The sequence below is a fragment of the Cygnus atratus genome, chromosome Z, assembly GCF_013377495.2.
Source record: "Cygnus atratus isolate AKBS03 ecotype Queensland, Australia chromosome Z, CAtr_DNAZoo_HiC_assembly, whole genome shotgun sequence".
In the NCBI taxonomy this organism is placed as follows: domain Eukaryota; kingdom Metazoa; phylum Chordata; class Aves; order Anseriformes; family Anatidae; genus Cygnus; species Cygnus atratus.
In genome coordinates this window covers 48,961,752-48,979,672 of record NC_066396.1, presented here as the reverse complement: position 1 = coordinate 48,979,672, position 17,921 = coordinate 48,961,752, and the positions used below count along the sequence as shown (strand labels likewise).

At 38.3% G+C, this 17,921-nt stretch overlaps 1 protein-coding gene across 5 annotated transcripts in view; it reads left to right on the top strand.

Moving 5' to 3' along the window:
- Positions 1–17,921, top strand: part of CDC42SE2 (CDC42 small effector 2) — a 78,245-nt gene that overhangs the window by 7,289 nt on the left and 53,035 nt on the right. For 2 of the 5 annotated variants that reach the window (XM_035569359.2, XM_035569358.2), the window contains 2 exons: positions 5,319–5,427; positions 7,884–7,956. The exons of 1 other annotated variant lie outside the window; for it this stretch is intronic. The gene's annotated coding sequence lies outside the window, so the exon portion shown is untranslated. The remainder of the gene's footprint in view (positions 1–5,318; positions 5,428–7,883; positions 7,957–17,921) is intronic. 2 more of the 5 variants (XM_035569361.2, XM_035569362.2) reach the window with 1 other exon arrangement.

The following is a 17,921-nucleotide window of genomic DNA, read 5'->3' as shown; positions in this document are numbered from 1 at the left end:
CTGAAGAAAGTCCACTACAGCTTTACAAGAACACATTTGCAAGGGTAGTATTTGTCATTACCTAGGAGTCAGAGTTACAGTCTTGTCCCTTGAATCTCTTAGTTAGAATCGTAATTGCTTTAGTTGTATTCCAACGTGTTTTACAAACCAAAGTATGAGGCACTGTCATAGTATATGCAGGAGAATCTAGGTACTGAAAGTTGCGGTGGATTTGTTTGTTTAACCTACTTTTTGGTTGGGGCACAACGAACCAGCAGTTGTTGTCTTTCCTTCCAGTCCTGTGCATTCTATGTTTTCAGGATACATGTATGTATCGATAGTAAGATGATGCTTATTTCTTAAGGTGATTTTTTTTTTTTTTTTTAACTTCTGCCGAAAGTTAGAGGTAGACTGGGTAAAGTGATCCCATTTCTGGGAAACTCAAAACATGTTATAGTCAAAACAAATGTGCACTTTGGTGAAATACTATATAAATTAAGAATTCCTTTAAAGAAAACACAACTCTATGAAAATACAACTAGTTGCTCTGAAAGCAACACTTGTGCAGACGACTATTCAAACGCTAACACAGATAATGGGTGATTCCAGATTATGTTTTTTATGCAGTGGGTCTGCTGTTTCTTCTTTTTTTTTTTTTTTTTCCTAATCCTTAAACTCAGTTTCCTTTCTTTCAGGGACTGAAAGCATAATGTGAAGGCCTTGTTGGTTTAATATCTACTGGTTGAGGTCATATTAAGATATCTTTGTTAGTGTTCTGCTCTAAAGAGAGCTTTATCAAACTGTGGCTTATTGTTTTTCTAAATGTAACTTAATTTGTATTTGCATCTATTCAAAGCTGATGAGAGCATTTCAAACAGTGTACTACTCAAAAATCCCAGACAGAAAATTTTACAAATCACCATGGTAATGTGTGTGTGTGGCGGTGGGTATGGGGAGCGTAAAGGCAGGTCCTGTGTTTAATATTGCATATGCTCAGTGCTGCAAGCATTGCTTGTTCTTTGATGTATATATGTTCTTTGCTTAATTAAAAATTAGACCGTAAGTAACATTGGCTGCATCATTTTATCAGATTTTTTTTTGTGATTCTGAAATTAATCCACTGAAACAATCAGATAATGTGGCTAATTATTGAGTTTTCTTTCTGTTCAGAAAAATGTCGTAAAAATCAGGTAAATTTGGCAAAGAAACTTCAAAATTTCTTTTCCATCCTCTCCAAGAACTTATGGAGAGGCTTAAAAGTCAGTGTTTTACAGCTAGAGCTACATTCAAAGCACACTTAGTACAGGTAGCTCATGTCTTGGTGATTTCTGTTAAGTCATTGACAGTGTCTTAGGTTCTCCTTTTTAGCTAGGCCTGTCTGGATGCTTTTGTACCTGCAGTTGTTGCCTTACACACCGCAGTAATTTTGAAGTGCAGTCAATGCTAGTTTTAATTACAAAAGGGAATATTCTTGAGAGGATCTGCATCTGCTCTGGAGCGCTGAAAATGGTTTGGTTAAAAACAATGAGGATCATTGTAGACTATTTTCTTAATAATTTATTCAGTCAATGCTGACTACAGATTAACATATAAATTAATGGGAATTTATAGGGAGACTGACTCTTGAGTTTGTTTTTTTTGTTTGTTTGGTTTTTTTTGGAGGATGGGACAAGTTACATGTGACGTTTCTTGGTTATTTACTACTGTAGTACGAGTAAGCTGAAAAGCTGAGAGACTGGGATGGAGGATGATTTTCTTTCTCCGTTGGTATGTTGACTTTATTAGTTAAAAAAATATATATATTTAAAAATATTGAGAATCAAGGAAGCACTGATGCTGTTCAAACTGCAGCCCAAGTTCTGTTGACTTGTGTATTTGATGGCCTGTGAGAACGGGCTTTTTTGCTCTCCCCTTGCATAGAGGAATCATCGTGCAAAAGCACCGACATGGAGCGCAGAGCTGAAATGCTCTCTCTGCATCAGAGTTCAAATGAGACGGGTAAGGCTCGTGAGAGCTGCCCATGCCCAGGATAATTAGTCTGACATGACGCGAATGCAGTCAGGCTGTCCTGATGTTTCTCAGTCAGCTGTAGAGCCGATTCGTTGTGTGTTTTCAGGTCACTCACTGCATTTTGCTTTTACAATGATGTTTGTTTGTTGCATGCAGTCTGTCACAGTTATAGTGGTTTCACTGAGGTGTTTTTTCTTTGACATGCCAGGCTTCCTGTTAAGAGGGTAAGTGTGGGAAGTGAAGGCTTTGAAAGTCTTTGCCTTTATGAAAACAAGTTGCAGATTTTGAAGGCTGTGTTTTGTGAAGGCTGAAACCATTTGTGTGGGTAGTGGAGCTATTTGGATAGCTAGTGACTTGTTAGGCCCTTTCTTTGCTTGCTGGGGGAGATGTTCAGTTTCCAGCAGCTGGATATCTCTCTTTCCAGGTCTTCAAAAGACAAAACTTTGGGATGGATTGTACTAGAAACACCAGTCTGTTGGTTTTTGTTTGTGTTCTGTTGGTTACCTCAGCCCTTCTACTCCTGTTATGTACAGGATTAGTATTAGTCCTATGATTGATTGTCGTCTGTGTGATTTAAAATAGGCAGTCAAGGTATTATACATAATACATTTTGAAGCAAAAATTTGACTAAATTACACTCTCTTTGTCTCATGAATCAGTTAAGCTATTCACATCAGGCTCTCAGATTCTAGGTTGGCAGGTATGAAAACAGCCTAGTACGCTTCTCAGAAGCAGGCAGTAAATGCACCTTCCTCCCACCAAAACCCTGACAGCGTCAGCCTTTTCCAGCCATTTCCTTACAAAAAAGGAAAGCCCTTACTTTTAGTGAAAGAGATCTCTGTGAGATTTAGGTTTGTGTGGTTGTGAAAATAATTTGAGAAAGAAGTATTAGCCCACAGTTTACTTTTTCTTTCTCTTTATGAAAGGCTTAGCCACTCAGACATTGGAATACAAACATAAGTTTTCCATACTAAAAGTGCAGGATGTCTCATTGGAGTGGAATACAAGATTTCAAGCCTTACATAGCTGCATTTCTGTATTCCTACATATCTTTCAGTCGTTTCCATAGTGTGTTCATGCAGTGTAGTCCATTAAGCATCCAAGTAAACACACCTGTGTCGCTGATGAGCCAAAGAATTTCATTCGACCAGAGATGAAATAGGAAAACTTGACGCTGGCACAGATAAACGTGACCTAAAGGTCAGCCTCCTAAGCGCCTGACTCCGAGTAGTTTCCATGAGGATTATTTGCTTTTTTGCCTTTTTCCCTTCTCCTCCCTGGGGGAGATTTCTGGAGGCAAAGCATAAACAGTATAAAGTATTGAAATGTCTTAATGTTGGTGTCTTCGAAGGATCTCTTGAAAAGGTTTAAACGGGGAAAGAGGTATTCAGAGAAGAGTTTAAGTAGGCTACTGTTCAAAGTCCTCTCCTAGGCAGCCAGTGAATAGAGATACCTCCCTTCTTTAGAATTATTTACATATTAACTCTGGCTCTAAATTGTCCTCTAAAAGATTTTAGTTTTGAAAGAAACATCTCTGGCAGCAATAGGAGAAACTAAAACTTGCTTTCTCGATTCTTTGTGCTTCCACTTGTATTTGATCTTACTTCTCATAAGTCTTACAACCTTTTATTTCTAGCTTTTCACAGTTCTGAACTCATTGGCACTTACTAATTCTATTCACATTCCTTAACGGTTTCATTAAATGAATAGATGAACAGAAGCTTCATAATGAAATAAAATATGATCTGCTGGCTCTCTTATCACTTCCTGCGTGCATGTGACTGAAGATATGACAACACTTCCAAATAAGTGTTTGCCATTGACTGGAATGGGAGGATGATTAAAAACCTGTGTATATATACTATGTATGTATATAGAGACATGGAAGTATCTCAGATGCAAGATTAATCCTTTATATTTTTCTCAACAGTTTTTAATAGCTTGTAAAAATAGACTTTTATATAGATATATATCTATATATATCTATATAAAAGTCTGTTAACATAATGAAGATAAAAAAACACGACAAAAAGTTTAGATTAATCATTTTCTTATCAATATACTGATCAAAGTGCTGAAACTGATTATGTTTCTTTAAATGGAAATGGCTGAATGTTTGCAGGGCATTTAACTATTCATCTATTGCAAACCCACAGCCTCATTAGTTTAGAAAATATTTTTCCCCAAGATACAAATGCATTTTTAAAACTTGCACTTCATATACATATAGCGTCTTCATGCAAGTTCTTCATCAAATTTGAACCAATTCTCTGTAATTTGAAAACAACTTGAAAATGTTACATGGCTCCACCGATGGTTTTCTCTCTGAATTTGATACACTTACTAATAGCAGTTTGTGTAAGTCTGTTAATGCTTTTGATCCTCTTGTAGCTACCACATCAAAATAGATGTCCGACATCTGGGTTCTCTAAAATCTTGTGAATCTTGCAATATTAGTGATTTCTGGCAACTGGCTAAGCCAGCAGTTTAGCTGTAACTTAGAAATAGAGGAAACATACTGAATTGTTAGCTCCTGAAACAAGGCTTTCGCCAAGCAGAAAGCTTCAAGTTCTCATGTAAATGCTAGCGCTTAGACAACTGTTATTTATAACCAGCATTCTTAATGAATGAGCGAGGTAGGTAAGTCTGCAACAAGCTGCCCAAACTTCTCGAAGACAGTGGTTACAGCTTGATTAGTAGTGTGCCTTGGCAGTGCCTGCAAACACCATTCTTTCCACTCTGCTGGCGGGTAATCTGTGCCAGTTAATTTAGCAGCATTTCAAGCCAGAAGTCTTCCACTTATAGAAGTGGTTTTGTGAATTAAATTGTCCATTAGGATGTAGGTTTAGTCTACAGGCTTCATTCATCCAGGACTCTAAATAGCTGTGACACAACTTAAAACTAGTGGTCCAGAATTTTATTTGTAACTGACTTTAAAAGTTGTTCTATGAGGAGCTTCCACTGTTTGTTGATGCTGCTCTTACAGTGTGGTCATGGGCTTTGAATGTTACAGTTTAGGAAAGTGAAATTCATCTATTTTTCTACTTAGTCTATTCTTTTTTAAAGAGGAGTCAAGAAAGACAAAGCTTAGAATTTGCAAATATAGATATTCTTACATTTAATATTGTTAGTTATAAACATAGGTTATATAGAAACTCAGTCTACGTGTTTTTAGGATGTTATGTGTGCTGTTAATGGCCAATTAATGTGTGCTCTGTACTAACAATCTCATATAGCATCGCATTGCTGAAGCACTGTTATCTCAGTTTTCTCTCAGTAAAACTTACATGATATGAAAACTTACGATATGAATCTTTCTCATGTTTCAGGTTCAGTTGCGTTCTCTTTGAGGGAGGAGGTCTATGTTCAGCTGAGGTTGAATTAGTTGGTTCTCCTGCCTTTATCTCAGTTATCGGCCACATACACTTCGAGTACAAGGTAGCTAACTTTCAATGACAATTAATTACAAGATTTTAAGAATGCATGTCAGCCTTATTGGCTTTCAGCATTTTATTTGGTTCTTTGTTAAAATTGTTGGGCAACCAGTGCAATGTCATGTGTGACAGGCTGATTGTTCAGCTGTTTGGTTTTTTTGTTTGTTTTTTTTTTGTCTGAGCAACAGACTATCCTGATACAGTTATTTTCCAAGGGCATGGAAAAAAAATCCCCCAAACTCTACATATAGATACTCTGAATATAGTTTGTATGAAGGCAAGTTTCATTTGGTCATTTATTTTTTTTTTCAGGGTTCATGCAAACCGTTCAGTGAAAGCATGTATATTATTACCAACTGTTTAAGTTTTTAATGTTTCAAAGTCAAGGAAACTGCTCAAGTATCATGATACTGAAGTGTCTTCCCTGGGTGTCTGCTGCTATGTGGACAACCACATGCCTTGCTCTGACCTGATGTCCAAACTTCAGGGCCTGTTGTTCTCTAGCTCCTCAATACATCTACTCTACACCCTTTATATGCTTGGTCAAATTTACTGTTTCATCAGTTAAAGTTTATTTTTGTCTCCTATCTGTTCTTGTGAAGTAACTATCATGCACAAGGTGTAATGCCAAAGTTGTTCTTTGACTCCTTAGCTGAAGAAAGGAGACAAATCTCGTTCTTTCCACACAGTTCTCTGTGGCTATGTAATAGTCAAGCATTGCTTTCACTAAGGCAGTTATAGCTAATTCCTAATACTGTCATTCTTAGTAATCCACTGCTGTGATTTTTTTTTTTTTGACCACCCAGATTTCTGTCCTGACAAGAAAGGTGATCAAAGCTTTCTGTCTGTGATATGTAACACTGTCCAGACAAGTTTCCTCTCTTCCCTACCTTCCTCCCCTGCATTCTTCTCTTGACTTGCTGTTTTTTTCGTTTATGTAATGTTTTACCTGTGCTCATCTGCCTCAGCTCTTTGTTTCTAATCTGTAGATTTTCCCTCTCTTTCTGAAAACTATGCAGTAAAAAAATAAATAAATGTAATTTTACTTTTTATATCTGACATGTCAGCCTGAGAAGAAACAGAAGCCTCAGTTCCTCAGTTTGTGAGCAGTAAAGGATTAAATATGACAAACAAGCCGCCACTGAAAATCAGCAAGCAAATGTCTTGTCATTTAGTGTGGAAGATGTAGCACCGGGAAGCTCAGGTGTAGAAGATACTTAAAATAAAAATTAAAAAAAAATCCGCAATCCCCATTTAATATAGGAGATGCATAAAGTTTTGTTTACTGTGACTTCTGCCATATTTTATGTGAACATTTGAAGTGAGTGGTTTGGAGTGTTCTTCTGCTTTCGTTATTGCTTCTGTCAGTTTTGAAGTCCAGTTTTGATACACAGCTGCAGACAGGACGGTTTATGAATCCACATGAATGATCTCTGAATGCAGTGCTGTTTTTTTTTGTTTTTTGTTGTTGCTGTTTTGGTTTTGGATTTTAGTTTGTTGCTGTTTCTAATACAGGTTTAGCACCAGGAAATAATCCATTGGCCCTAATAGTTCAATAGCAGATTCTAGAGCAGTGGCTCTTGGTGGTCAAAGACAGCTCTTTTTGTGTTTCCTCTCTGTTACTGATTGCAGCTCTTGTAATCCATCTTTTTGCGGAGAACTTCTGAACTTGTTAGTAGATGTCATGGACATCTGAACATATTAAATAACAAACACATTTGCTGAACCTCACAGACGTCATGAGGTGTAACTGCAAAGTTGTGTGTTTTTGTTAGATACTTAGTACAAACCACTTATTTCCTGAACTACCTGCTACTGAGAGTGATCTGAAGCCTGATCAGTGAGAGGGTTTATGTAGCTAATCTTGCACACACAGTTTGTTGGAATATGCATCTGGTTTATGGCCTTTCCACCAGCCCCTGATAATATTAAGGTTTTACCTTAGCAAAGAAAGCAGCCAAAATTAAGCAGATGCTGCCTTTGAACCCATGCTTCTTGGTTATTTCCTAAGCTACTACTGCATATATATGTAAAAACGTACCACATGTATGGATGTGTGTGTACATACACACACAATATATAATATAACCATATGTATGTGTGTTTTAAAAATAAAGTGTGTAGTTCCTCAACTCTTAAGGGAATACGTTAGTATAAGAATAAAGAGCACCAAGAGTGCAAAAGTCAGCAAATGCTTCTTCCAAAACTGCAGTAAATAAGGTAGCTTCTAGTCCTTGAATTTGTTCATTGATGGTAGTAGCTTTCAGCCTTCTGTGAGTTATGATACCTGCGTCTCTTTGCGAAGGAAAAAAGATGAAGAAATTCCTGACTCTGGGCTGACTGTTGGTAGCTGTTTTCTTCATTCTAACATGAAATCATGTTACTCTTTGTTATAAATAATTTGTATTGGCAGCTCTAATAGATACTTACACTGTGGTTTTTTTTTTTCCTGCTTTCTAGAATTGGGGATATCTTCAGTGAATGACTTGCTGCTTACAGAAAGGACTAGAATAACTGAAGTTGTGAAATACAGGTAGGCAATACTGCCAGTTTACATTTCACTTTAAATGTTGAGCTAAACACAGATGATAAACCTATGAATATTCATTGTGATAACAAAACCATCAAAGCATGATAGAGTTTTTAACCTAAGTAGATTGGATCTGGTTTCATGGCACTTCTCATGAATTCTGAAAAGCATTTCAAGTGCCTCCCTGGTGATAAACCCCTGATGAGAAGTCCAGCAGAGTTATGATATGCAAATTTCCTTTGTACTCATAATAAAAACGTTGATTAATATTCATATCTAATTCAGACCAGCTTTGACAGGCGGTCCAGGTGCTTTGTGACCCTCAATTAATTTTACGTATTATTTTTGACAGCATTAAATTGTCTTGTTGCCCCAGTAGACTCTGGTATTTCTGGTATGTGCAGCCACATATGTTTTATCTAGATTTTTTTTCCATAATCTTCTTACCAAAGAATATACTGTATTCATTTTCTGCTTATTTTATGTTAGTTTCATGTTCCTATTCCTTTGTTCAAACTAAGGTTCTTAAATGTGTTTGCAATACCTAACTCTTCTTTAAGATGATATGATTCCACGAGTGCTGGTGGAACAGTTAAATCCTGAAATTACTGATAATTTCTTTTTAATTCTGCACAGCTTTAATTTTGGAAGCTTGTAAATTATACTTTAGTGTTCTCCTTTCCCAATTCATATTCTGTTGTCTAAAAATCCTATGAGTTTTGGAGAAAGATTCTGTTGGATAACACTAAGTTAGGAAATAAGCACAAAAGCTGTTACATGTGCTGCTTCATCCAAAAGAGATATCACTTGTGGAACATGTTACAGAGTTCTGTTCTGGAAGCAAAGCATGCAAAATACTACTTTATTTCTCAGGTACTAACTAATAGGTATCTTCCCATTTTAACTTGCTCTTTGTGCTTCTGAGTACTATTCATAAAGTATGTAATTCAAGTAGCAAACCTGATTATTTACTCTAAAAATAGTCAAAGTATGCTGAATTTCATTTAAATACTTGTTAATGGCTAAAGGGCTTTTTTTTTTTTTCTTTCCTTCTTCCTCTCTCCCTTCTCCCAAGTTCATTTGACAACTCTGGAGTATTTTGAGTAAGAGTGACAATACCAGATATGTTTGGGCTTATCCTTCATGTTGAGCACTTCCTTTCTATAAGCGTACTTGCTTTTTTCACCAGTGACTTCATTATTACTTGCAAAAGCTTTCTGCCAGAGAGCTTGGGGAAGAAAGAGTCTGCACATGAATTTATCCCGGAGAGGTCTGTGATGAGGTAGTTTTATTACCAGCATATGAAACTGGAAGTGTAGGTGCCATCCTACAGTGCGGGCAGGATCTGCACCCTACCCCAGCTGTCCCTGATGTTTCTAGATATTTTGCCTCAGAAGCATTGCTGGAAGTTCATGTACCCACCCCGTGAAAGAAGTTTCACTGGGGAATTGGGACGGTGTGTGGGGATGGGGCATCTCAGTCCTTGGGATTCTGTCAGAAGTGGGGTGGGAGACGGAGAGAGGGGAAGAAATGGTGGTCAGATGTGGTAATGAAACATGAAAATGTTGGAGATGGATGGAAGGGGGAGAAGGCAGGCAGCTGGGTGGCAGGCATAGGGATAATAAAGGCATGTGAAAGGTCTTGGTAATGTGTGTTTGAAGAGGAAGACCAAGAAAAAGGGGTGGAATATTTTGAGGAGAGTAGGGGCTGTACTGCAAGCAGCAGGAGGGCTTATGTGCGGATGGGAGCTGTTGAAGGGAGACTCCAGTGGGGAAGGGAGAGGATTTTGACTGGAGCACTGGAGTCAGTGGTGATGCCCCCAGGGAGTAGGGGGAGGCAGGGAGCAAAGAGCCCTGCAGAGCGCAAAAATGTTTGTGTTGTGCTCTGGTGCCAGAAATAAGTGAAGTGCAGTGGGTGTTCCCAACCTGTTGGCTGCCCTTTCTGTACATGCTCCAGGAGTGTCTGCAGGAAGCTTCAGTCACAGGTCAGGAAGTACAGCCTTCCTGGCCTGCCTCACCAACAGCTATTGAAAGTGGTGAGTGCAAAATCTCCATGAACATCTTGTAGTATGTCCCATTCCAGCCTAAAAAAAAAAAAAAAAAAAAAAGACTGAGGTTCTAATATATTTCTTCAATTATTTTGTGGTTCAGACTGGCAGTTCGCAAGACAGTGGTGCAGGACAGTGCTGCACCAAAGCCATTCCCAGCTACTTCTCAGCTGAGAACCCTTTAACTCCCCCTTCGCCCCTGCAGTTGTGTGTCTGGACTTGCATCTTCACATACCCAGTCTTTCATGTCACATGATTGTGACCATATAGTGGGTGGATTGATTTCCAGTCATAAGGAAGAGAAAGCATTAAGGCCCGTGGCTCGTCATCACAGTTAGTGTTTTCCTCGTCTAGCCTTATGACATTCTGAAACAAATACTTTCAAACTGCCTGGAGTAAATTCAGAACAGTCTGGGAAAAAAAAAAAAAAGTATTTTCCTTTTCCATTCTGGTATTGCTACTTATCACTTATTTCACTAAAGGTCTGGAGTACTGGGCTAGGGGGGAAGGTGGGAAAAATGTTTCTCTTCTATCTGGAGGTAATGTAAAAACGGTAGTGAATTTTAGAAACAACTTTTTTTTTTCTGTAAGAAAAACCTTATTTGATTCACTTCTAGCACAAAAAGCTTCTGAACTTCTGCAACATTTATGCAGTACACTCTGGCTGCACAGAGTACTAACCTAGAACCCTTGCAGGCTGTTCGTGGTAGTGTTCATCTGGATACCACCACAGAAAACCCTGCGTATCTTCAAAGTCTGAAATGAGTCTTTTCTATTACCTTGGTTGTGTCATATACGGCTTTCAATTTTGGTTTGTAGGCTGTCTTTTCTGTGTAAAGTTTTCATGGGTTTTCATTTCCTGAAAGTAAGCGTGGAATTGCTTAGAGTTCATCCACCGTATTTTTGTCACTTCTGTATGACTCTTAATTTAACAATTGATTCATAAAGTTGGAGCAATGGCAACAGAGAAGTTTTAGTTCACTCAAGTAATTAAAAATGACATGTGCTGTTCACTTTAAGGGCAGAGGAAAAAAAAAAAAGCACATAAGATATTGATGAAGGACTATTTTTTTTCAGTTTAGCTTAAGTAACTTCTGTCCTCCTCAGTTGTTTTTAAACTTGGGTCAAATCATTGGGGTGCAGCTGGATTGTGTAACTCATACAGCTTCTTAAATGGGGGAGCAGGGCTAAAAATGTTTTTTTTAAGAGCTGAAACACTTTGTTCACTTTTCACAGTAGAACTCAGCTGATCCAGAACAATATTAACGCTGAAGTCCACAGTGTAACTATTGCTGTCGCTTTTCTACAATAAAGTGCAACATGAGGAATGAAGTCACTAAGGATTTTTGCCAGTGGAAACCATAAAGCAGGAAGGCTAGGAAACAAAGTTGATCAATAAGAAATTGTCTATTGTGGAAGACAATTTGCATTACACCTGTCCATATGAAAAGAATATTAGGCAAAAAGTTGTGTAGGAGAGTGTGCCAAAAAAATTGGTTGTTAGTTAAATTGAATACAGGTTTGTCCTGCTTCGTGGGCAAGCCCTATTGTAGTCTAATGGGGAGGTAAAGGGAAGGAAAGCCTGAGGTCCCCAAAGAAATGCTGCTAGAAACTGAAAGTAAACCTGCATGATGTTCAGTTACTGTAGCTTGAAATGTTGTGTGCATGCCCTGAGAGATCTTTCATTTTCAAGGTTTTATATTTAGACTTATAACTAGCTATAGAATGTACTTTATAAATGATATTTAAAGCATCTCTCTAACAGATGGAGAAGTTCTGTTCTCTAAGATTTTTTTCTTTTTTCTGGAACTGCAGTCGTATGCGGTAATGTTTATCTTAAACTGGATAAGCTTATATACAGTGTGAAATACGGCGTCCTGAAAAGGCTCTGTGTGCTTCCTGCCTTCATACGTGCAGTGTGCTTTGCAATCATATCTTTGGTTTTTACACCCCAGGCCCACGCACTGTGTAATGCTCAGCACAAAGTGCCATCTGCAGTTAGCATGCTGAAGAAGAATGTTCTAAGACTACTTGAGCACTGGCGTCCCGTTTCTCCAGAGAAGCCGCAGGGAGTTTTAATAGTCTTTGTCAGAGATCTGTTACTTGCTATCTGTCTTCTGTACATCAGCTTTGTAGTTATCCTCCAGTGTGTAATGCCTACCCATTTAGAAAAGCTACCAATGTGCATGTGTTACATAGTCAAATTAGATTGCTAGACATCACATAGTTAAGGAACTGTATACTAGAGCATGAAATCACTTGAGAAATTTAAAATGTAGTAAGTTGGTAGGTCACACGCACAGAAGAGCTCATGAAGTCCAAGAACCTGGTCCTTGAGCAGGCTGGGTACAAAAGTGAACTTAAGCAAAGATCTGCTTCCTGTACCTTATCTAAATCTTGTTCCCGAGTTACAGGTGTAACTTCTGACCATGGCCATTTAGAGATACTTCTGTTGTCTGTTTTCTTGAAAAGAAGGAAAAGGATAAGTCTTTTCTATATTACTGGTCTAGTACCAAGAGAAAGAGGAAATAACAAACAGACATTTGCTAATGGCCTAATTTAACCTCAGATTCATCTTTGCTCACAGAAAATACTCTGCCAGCCATATCACTCTGACGTCTTCTTTTGGAACAACAGTTGCTACAGCATATTGAAGGACGTAGAACGGCTAATTTTCTACCCTTGTTTTTAACATTATGTACAGCTACTGGGTATTCCCTTAATTGTAAAAGCACTTTAAGCTCTGTTCCTTGAAGGACATGTGTTCCAATAATCATTTATTTAGAATTCTGGCACCTAGATTCAAAATACTGTCTTGGAAGTCTCACTGACACTCAGCTTTAGATATGATTGTTTCACTGATGTCTTTCTTTCTGTATTTTCACAGATAACTAGTCTGCATGTTTATTTATGCCCAGGGCTGTTGCATTTTGGTTGAGCAGTTCGGATGCTACCCAGTGTCCAGGAGAGACTGATCTGGCACATGTTTATTGGAACAGTCTTCATTCAAATATTAGATTTCTCAGAAGACACCATTTTGCAATATCTATTTTTAATATAATGTGCAAAGTAATTTGCCTTCTTAAGCATGAGCTAGCTGCAGTGTTTTTCAAGGATTCAGTTTCTTCTTTGGACAGGGACAATTCAAAGAATAGTCATGTCTGTCTCTTTCCTTCTCTGTATTAAAATGTATAGCATTATTTAATCCTTCTCATCTTTCTTGTTTTCCAGTTATTGATACTATCAGAATGTTTTCTGTTACTGACTAAACTGGGGAGGAAGTGTAAGCAGGCAAATAATTCTCTTATTCCTGATGCAAAACAGGTCTGTGCCTCTCTGGCTGGATTATGCTTGACTGACTGTTCTCTTGTCAACAGTTATACTGTCAGTCAAACTGGGGCAACTAACCTTGGGTATGAATTATGTTCCAATGCTGAGCTGCATTTTCACATGCAGAACACGTGGACTGGTTGGTGCAAGAGTTTGAAGAACTAGAAGAGTGGCCGGGAACCATAGTTTCCTTGAGTCCTATTGACTGGAAGAAGAGGAATGCTGCTTTTGAGCTGACTCAAGCGGGAAAGGAGTAGTGGGGGAGTTGCTGTGACTTTTTTTTTGTTTGGTTGGTTGCTTTTTAATTAACGTGAGTGAATTAGAAAATGAGGATGGTAATGCCAGCATAGCCTCCATTTTAAGAGTAATAGGCTTTTCAAATATTGTTTGGAAAAGTAGTTTCACTGTAGGGGGCTGGAAATCTGAAATACCTTCTCCCAAAGGTGAATGCACGGGTGATGGTTATTTGCCATATGTGTCCCTAAAAATATGTTAATTCCCTTATACAGAGCTCTGTGTGGAGGCACAGAGGAGCATGGTGATTAATTACTGGGGAGGAGAGAGAAGTAGAATTGCTGTTTAACTTCCAAGACAAATCTATAGCAGAGTACTGCCTGCTTCCCAAATCTGGCAGGCTTTGGGTGGAAACTGCTGCGGATTTGGCACTTGTGACAATCAAGCTGCTTAACTTCAGTTAACTGCGTAACTCAGTTACGTTTTGAGAAGCTTCTAACATAAGGCTTCTGACTCAGAATGCCACAAGAGATGGGGGTGCTACCATATTGACTGTTTTTTGCCTTTCGTGGGCTGTGATTAAACACACAAACTAAAAGCTACGCTGTGACCTGAGTCATTGTAGTCCCTACTGATTTTAAAGTACAGATCCCCAGACTAACATGTACACAGATGTTACTACTTCATTTATCTGTTAGGGCAAACAAGCTCATGGAAGATCATCGAAGCTTCTTACCAGAGTTGCCACAGAAGGAAAATATGATTTATTTTTGAAATCTCAGTAATTACCTTCAGATAAGTCAGTTTAGAAAAATATTTTGTCAACAGTTACGTTCTCGTAAATGCCATGATTTCTTTGTTTTGTTACCCTCTTTCTTCTGCTCTGTCTTACCTCCTTAGTATCTCCTTCATTATCTTTGCCTCTGGATATTTAGATACTTTTCAGCAAGTCTTTTTAACACAGCCTGTTGTCTGTTGTGGTATCTTAAGTGCGTTTACTTCCTTTTTTTCCCCTTTTTAAAATTTGTTCAGAAACAAAGCTCCCACCTAATTCTTTTATTTTGTATTTAAATTTCAGGCCTGTTTCAAGAGTATGATTGCTCACTCTGTTCTGCCTCGCTTCTCCCCTCCCTCTCTCCTGTCCCAATATAACCTTTCCTGTAACCTTTCTGTCTTCCTATCTCTTTCAGATGCTTGTATCTCAAGTAGCAGTAGTGGTTGTTCTTGGTGTGGTGATGCTTATAAACAGGCCTGTGACTCAAAGTGTACTGCATACATTATGTTCTGAAGTCTTTTCATGGGGTTTTGTAGCAGAAAACTCTATTTCTGGTTTTAAAGGCTTGGAAAAAGCTGCTAGCATTGCAAAAACTGACTGTAGTGCCATTTAAGGCCAAGAGCTTGGTATGCTTAACTACAGTAGTAGTGGAGGCTCTTGGTTGCTTTTTGTTAATCTCTTTTATTACCTCGGTGAGAGTAGTAACCTCTTATAAATAGGCATCAACTTCCCAGATGTACATTTTTGCTGCAGAAAAGTTTGACTTATTACATGGCTAATAACAAGTATAACAAAAACATGTGCTAGTTTAGTCTCTAGAGACAGCTATACTTTCATTTCTATGTATGTTCAACAACGTCACATAGTGTTTACTTACTGGAAGCTTCTACAGTAGAGTAGAGCTGCAGCTATAACTGACTTGGTAGGTCAGTCTGAACTCATGTGGAAGTGTTTTCTTGTTTGTTTCAGTGTCATTTTTCTTCCATGGCTGAAAATCCTCTACATGGAAAACACATTCACATATATCCAGAAATAATAGCTAATTTTGCATAAACTGATTATATTTGGAGGACATATTCAATATAAACAAGCAATTTTGAAAAGAAGGAACATCAGCCACTTCAGAAAATGAGTGCTAGCTTCTCAGAACAGCTTGTGTAAGGCTTTTTGCTATTTCACTGTCCTGCTGTATTTGTGTATTTTAGATAGTATTTTTTTTTTGAGATACTGCATTTTTGATATTGCATTATTCATCAAAAAGTGGACGAAAGCGTTTTAGGTGATTGTTTCCAGAACTCCTTCAAAAATTCCAAACAGTTCCAAAAGTTCCAAACAGCTTCTTTGTTCATCACAGTTGCAAAGTGGTTGAGGTTGGAAGGGACCTCTGGAGATCATCTGGTCCAACCCCACCTGCCCAAGCAGGGTCTCGTAGAGCACATTGCAGGATTGTGTGTGTGAATATCTCTGGAGGTGGAGACCCCACAACCTCTCTGGGCAACCTGTTCCAGCGTTGTGGCACCTTCACAGTAAAGTGGTGGTTCCTCAAATTCAGATGTAACTTCCTGTGTTTCATTTTGTGCCTGTTGTGTCTTATCCTGTTGCTGGGCAACACTGAAAAGAGTTTGGCCCCATCCTCTTGATGCCCTCCCTTAAGATATTTTTACCCATTGATGGTAATGAAACCCCCCCCTTAGTCTTCTCTTCAGGCTAAACTGGCCCAGTTCTCTCAGCCTTCCCTCATAAGGGATGCTCCAGCCCCCTAATCATCTTCATGTCTCCCTTGTACTGGGAAGAAGACACTGAATTCCAGGTAGGACTGAGTAGAGGGGGAGGGTCACCTCTATTGACCTGCTGGCAACACTCTTCTGAATGCACCCTAGGATACCGTTGGCCTTTTTGGCTGATGAACGTACTTATTAATTAGTAGAATTAATAGGTAAGAGTGGATGAACAGTATGCACACATTGTTATTACTGGTTTTACCAGTACTGTCTAAATTTTATAACAGTCTGTGCCTTCAGTACATTTCAAAGAAAGTTGAACCAACATCTGTTTTGAAGTCTTAGTCTCATGTTAAGTTAAGCATGGTAGCTTTGTGCACACATCACTAAATTGGCTGGAATGCTTGTGTTTGTGTGTGTATGTATTATATATATATATATAATGTATATGTGTGTGTGTATATATATATATATAATGTCAAGCCTTCAGAAATAGATGTAGTGGTGACATAAGCAAATGCTGTCTTTCTTATCAAACACCAGATAGCACTATTCATTGCACTGTATATTCAAGAATCACAGTTATTTCAATGCTGCCTTGTGTTACTCTACCCCACCTCTGACTCTTACACATCTTTATTTGTCTAGTTACTTCTGCATGTGTGCTGGCTAATGTGAAATATATAGTGCTTTGTTGTCTCTTTTGTTGTTGTTTTCTTTGGTTCTAGCAAATGTATGTCTTTAACATGAAGTTCTTCTTAGCAATTGTTCTACCATCCCCATTATGGAACTATACAATACAAATGGAGAGATAGCGATGGAATTAGGCTAAGAAAAAGAATAGGTGGAATCAAGTATCAAATAGTATTACAAATAAACATGGTACGTGCACCTTTTTTGATCTTGTATTTCTACAGAAGACCATAATTGTAGGTTAAGGCATCACAAATTCTGAATTAGTAGAACAGTTAAGTTCCTGTTGCACTGGAAGTATTTGAGTTATGGTTCTGGTATAATACTAGTTATATAGTTCAGGGCCTTATTTAACCTACTGACCTTTTGCTTTCCCCTAGGTTATTACGTGACACAGAACTGAGACAGTTAACTGTAAAGGTGGTGCGTTTTTTTTTGCCAAATGTAAACTTCTACTGAAATTCCTTTGCAGAAATTACACTTGTTTGTTGCTGCCTTCCTTTGGGCCCATTCAGAATAATCACATGGGGCTTAAGACCTCAGCAGAAGTACCAAGAGGAAGTATTTTAGGGAAGGTCTAACCTGTTTCTCACAAGGTTACCAGGAAATGGGCTAGACTGTCTGCATATGTCGCATGTTAACACAATTAATTATTGCATATCTGTCTATGTATGGTCTTTCCAGAGTTAGATCACAGGTGGCAGCTCATGGGACAAGTAACAAACAGCCTCTTGGCTGTAGATGGTATCTGGAAGTCATCTGTTGACTGGGAGTGTGATAAGTGTACAGCCTTGTCAAGATACTCTGGTAATCTTATGGGCAGCAAGCACTGCAATTCCTATGGCCTTTTACGGAGATTCTAGTTCCTCTGTACTGGCATAAACCCCAAATACTTTCTCCACTGTTCCTAAAGAGACAGACTTTCAGGTAGAGAACTGCTAACCTGGTAACATGAAGTGAAAAATCTACTCTGACCCTTTAGTTAGCGTAGGACCTGAAAATAACAGGCCTAGAGAAACTATGATTTCCTTTCTACCTCTTGTTAAGCAACAGTCTGACATCCTATATTAAAATACTTCTGCTCCCTGTGTACTCTCTGAATAAGCTTATTAATGTAAATGATTGGTTTGGGTTGCTTTCCATTAAATGTAATCTTCCTTCTCTGTTT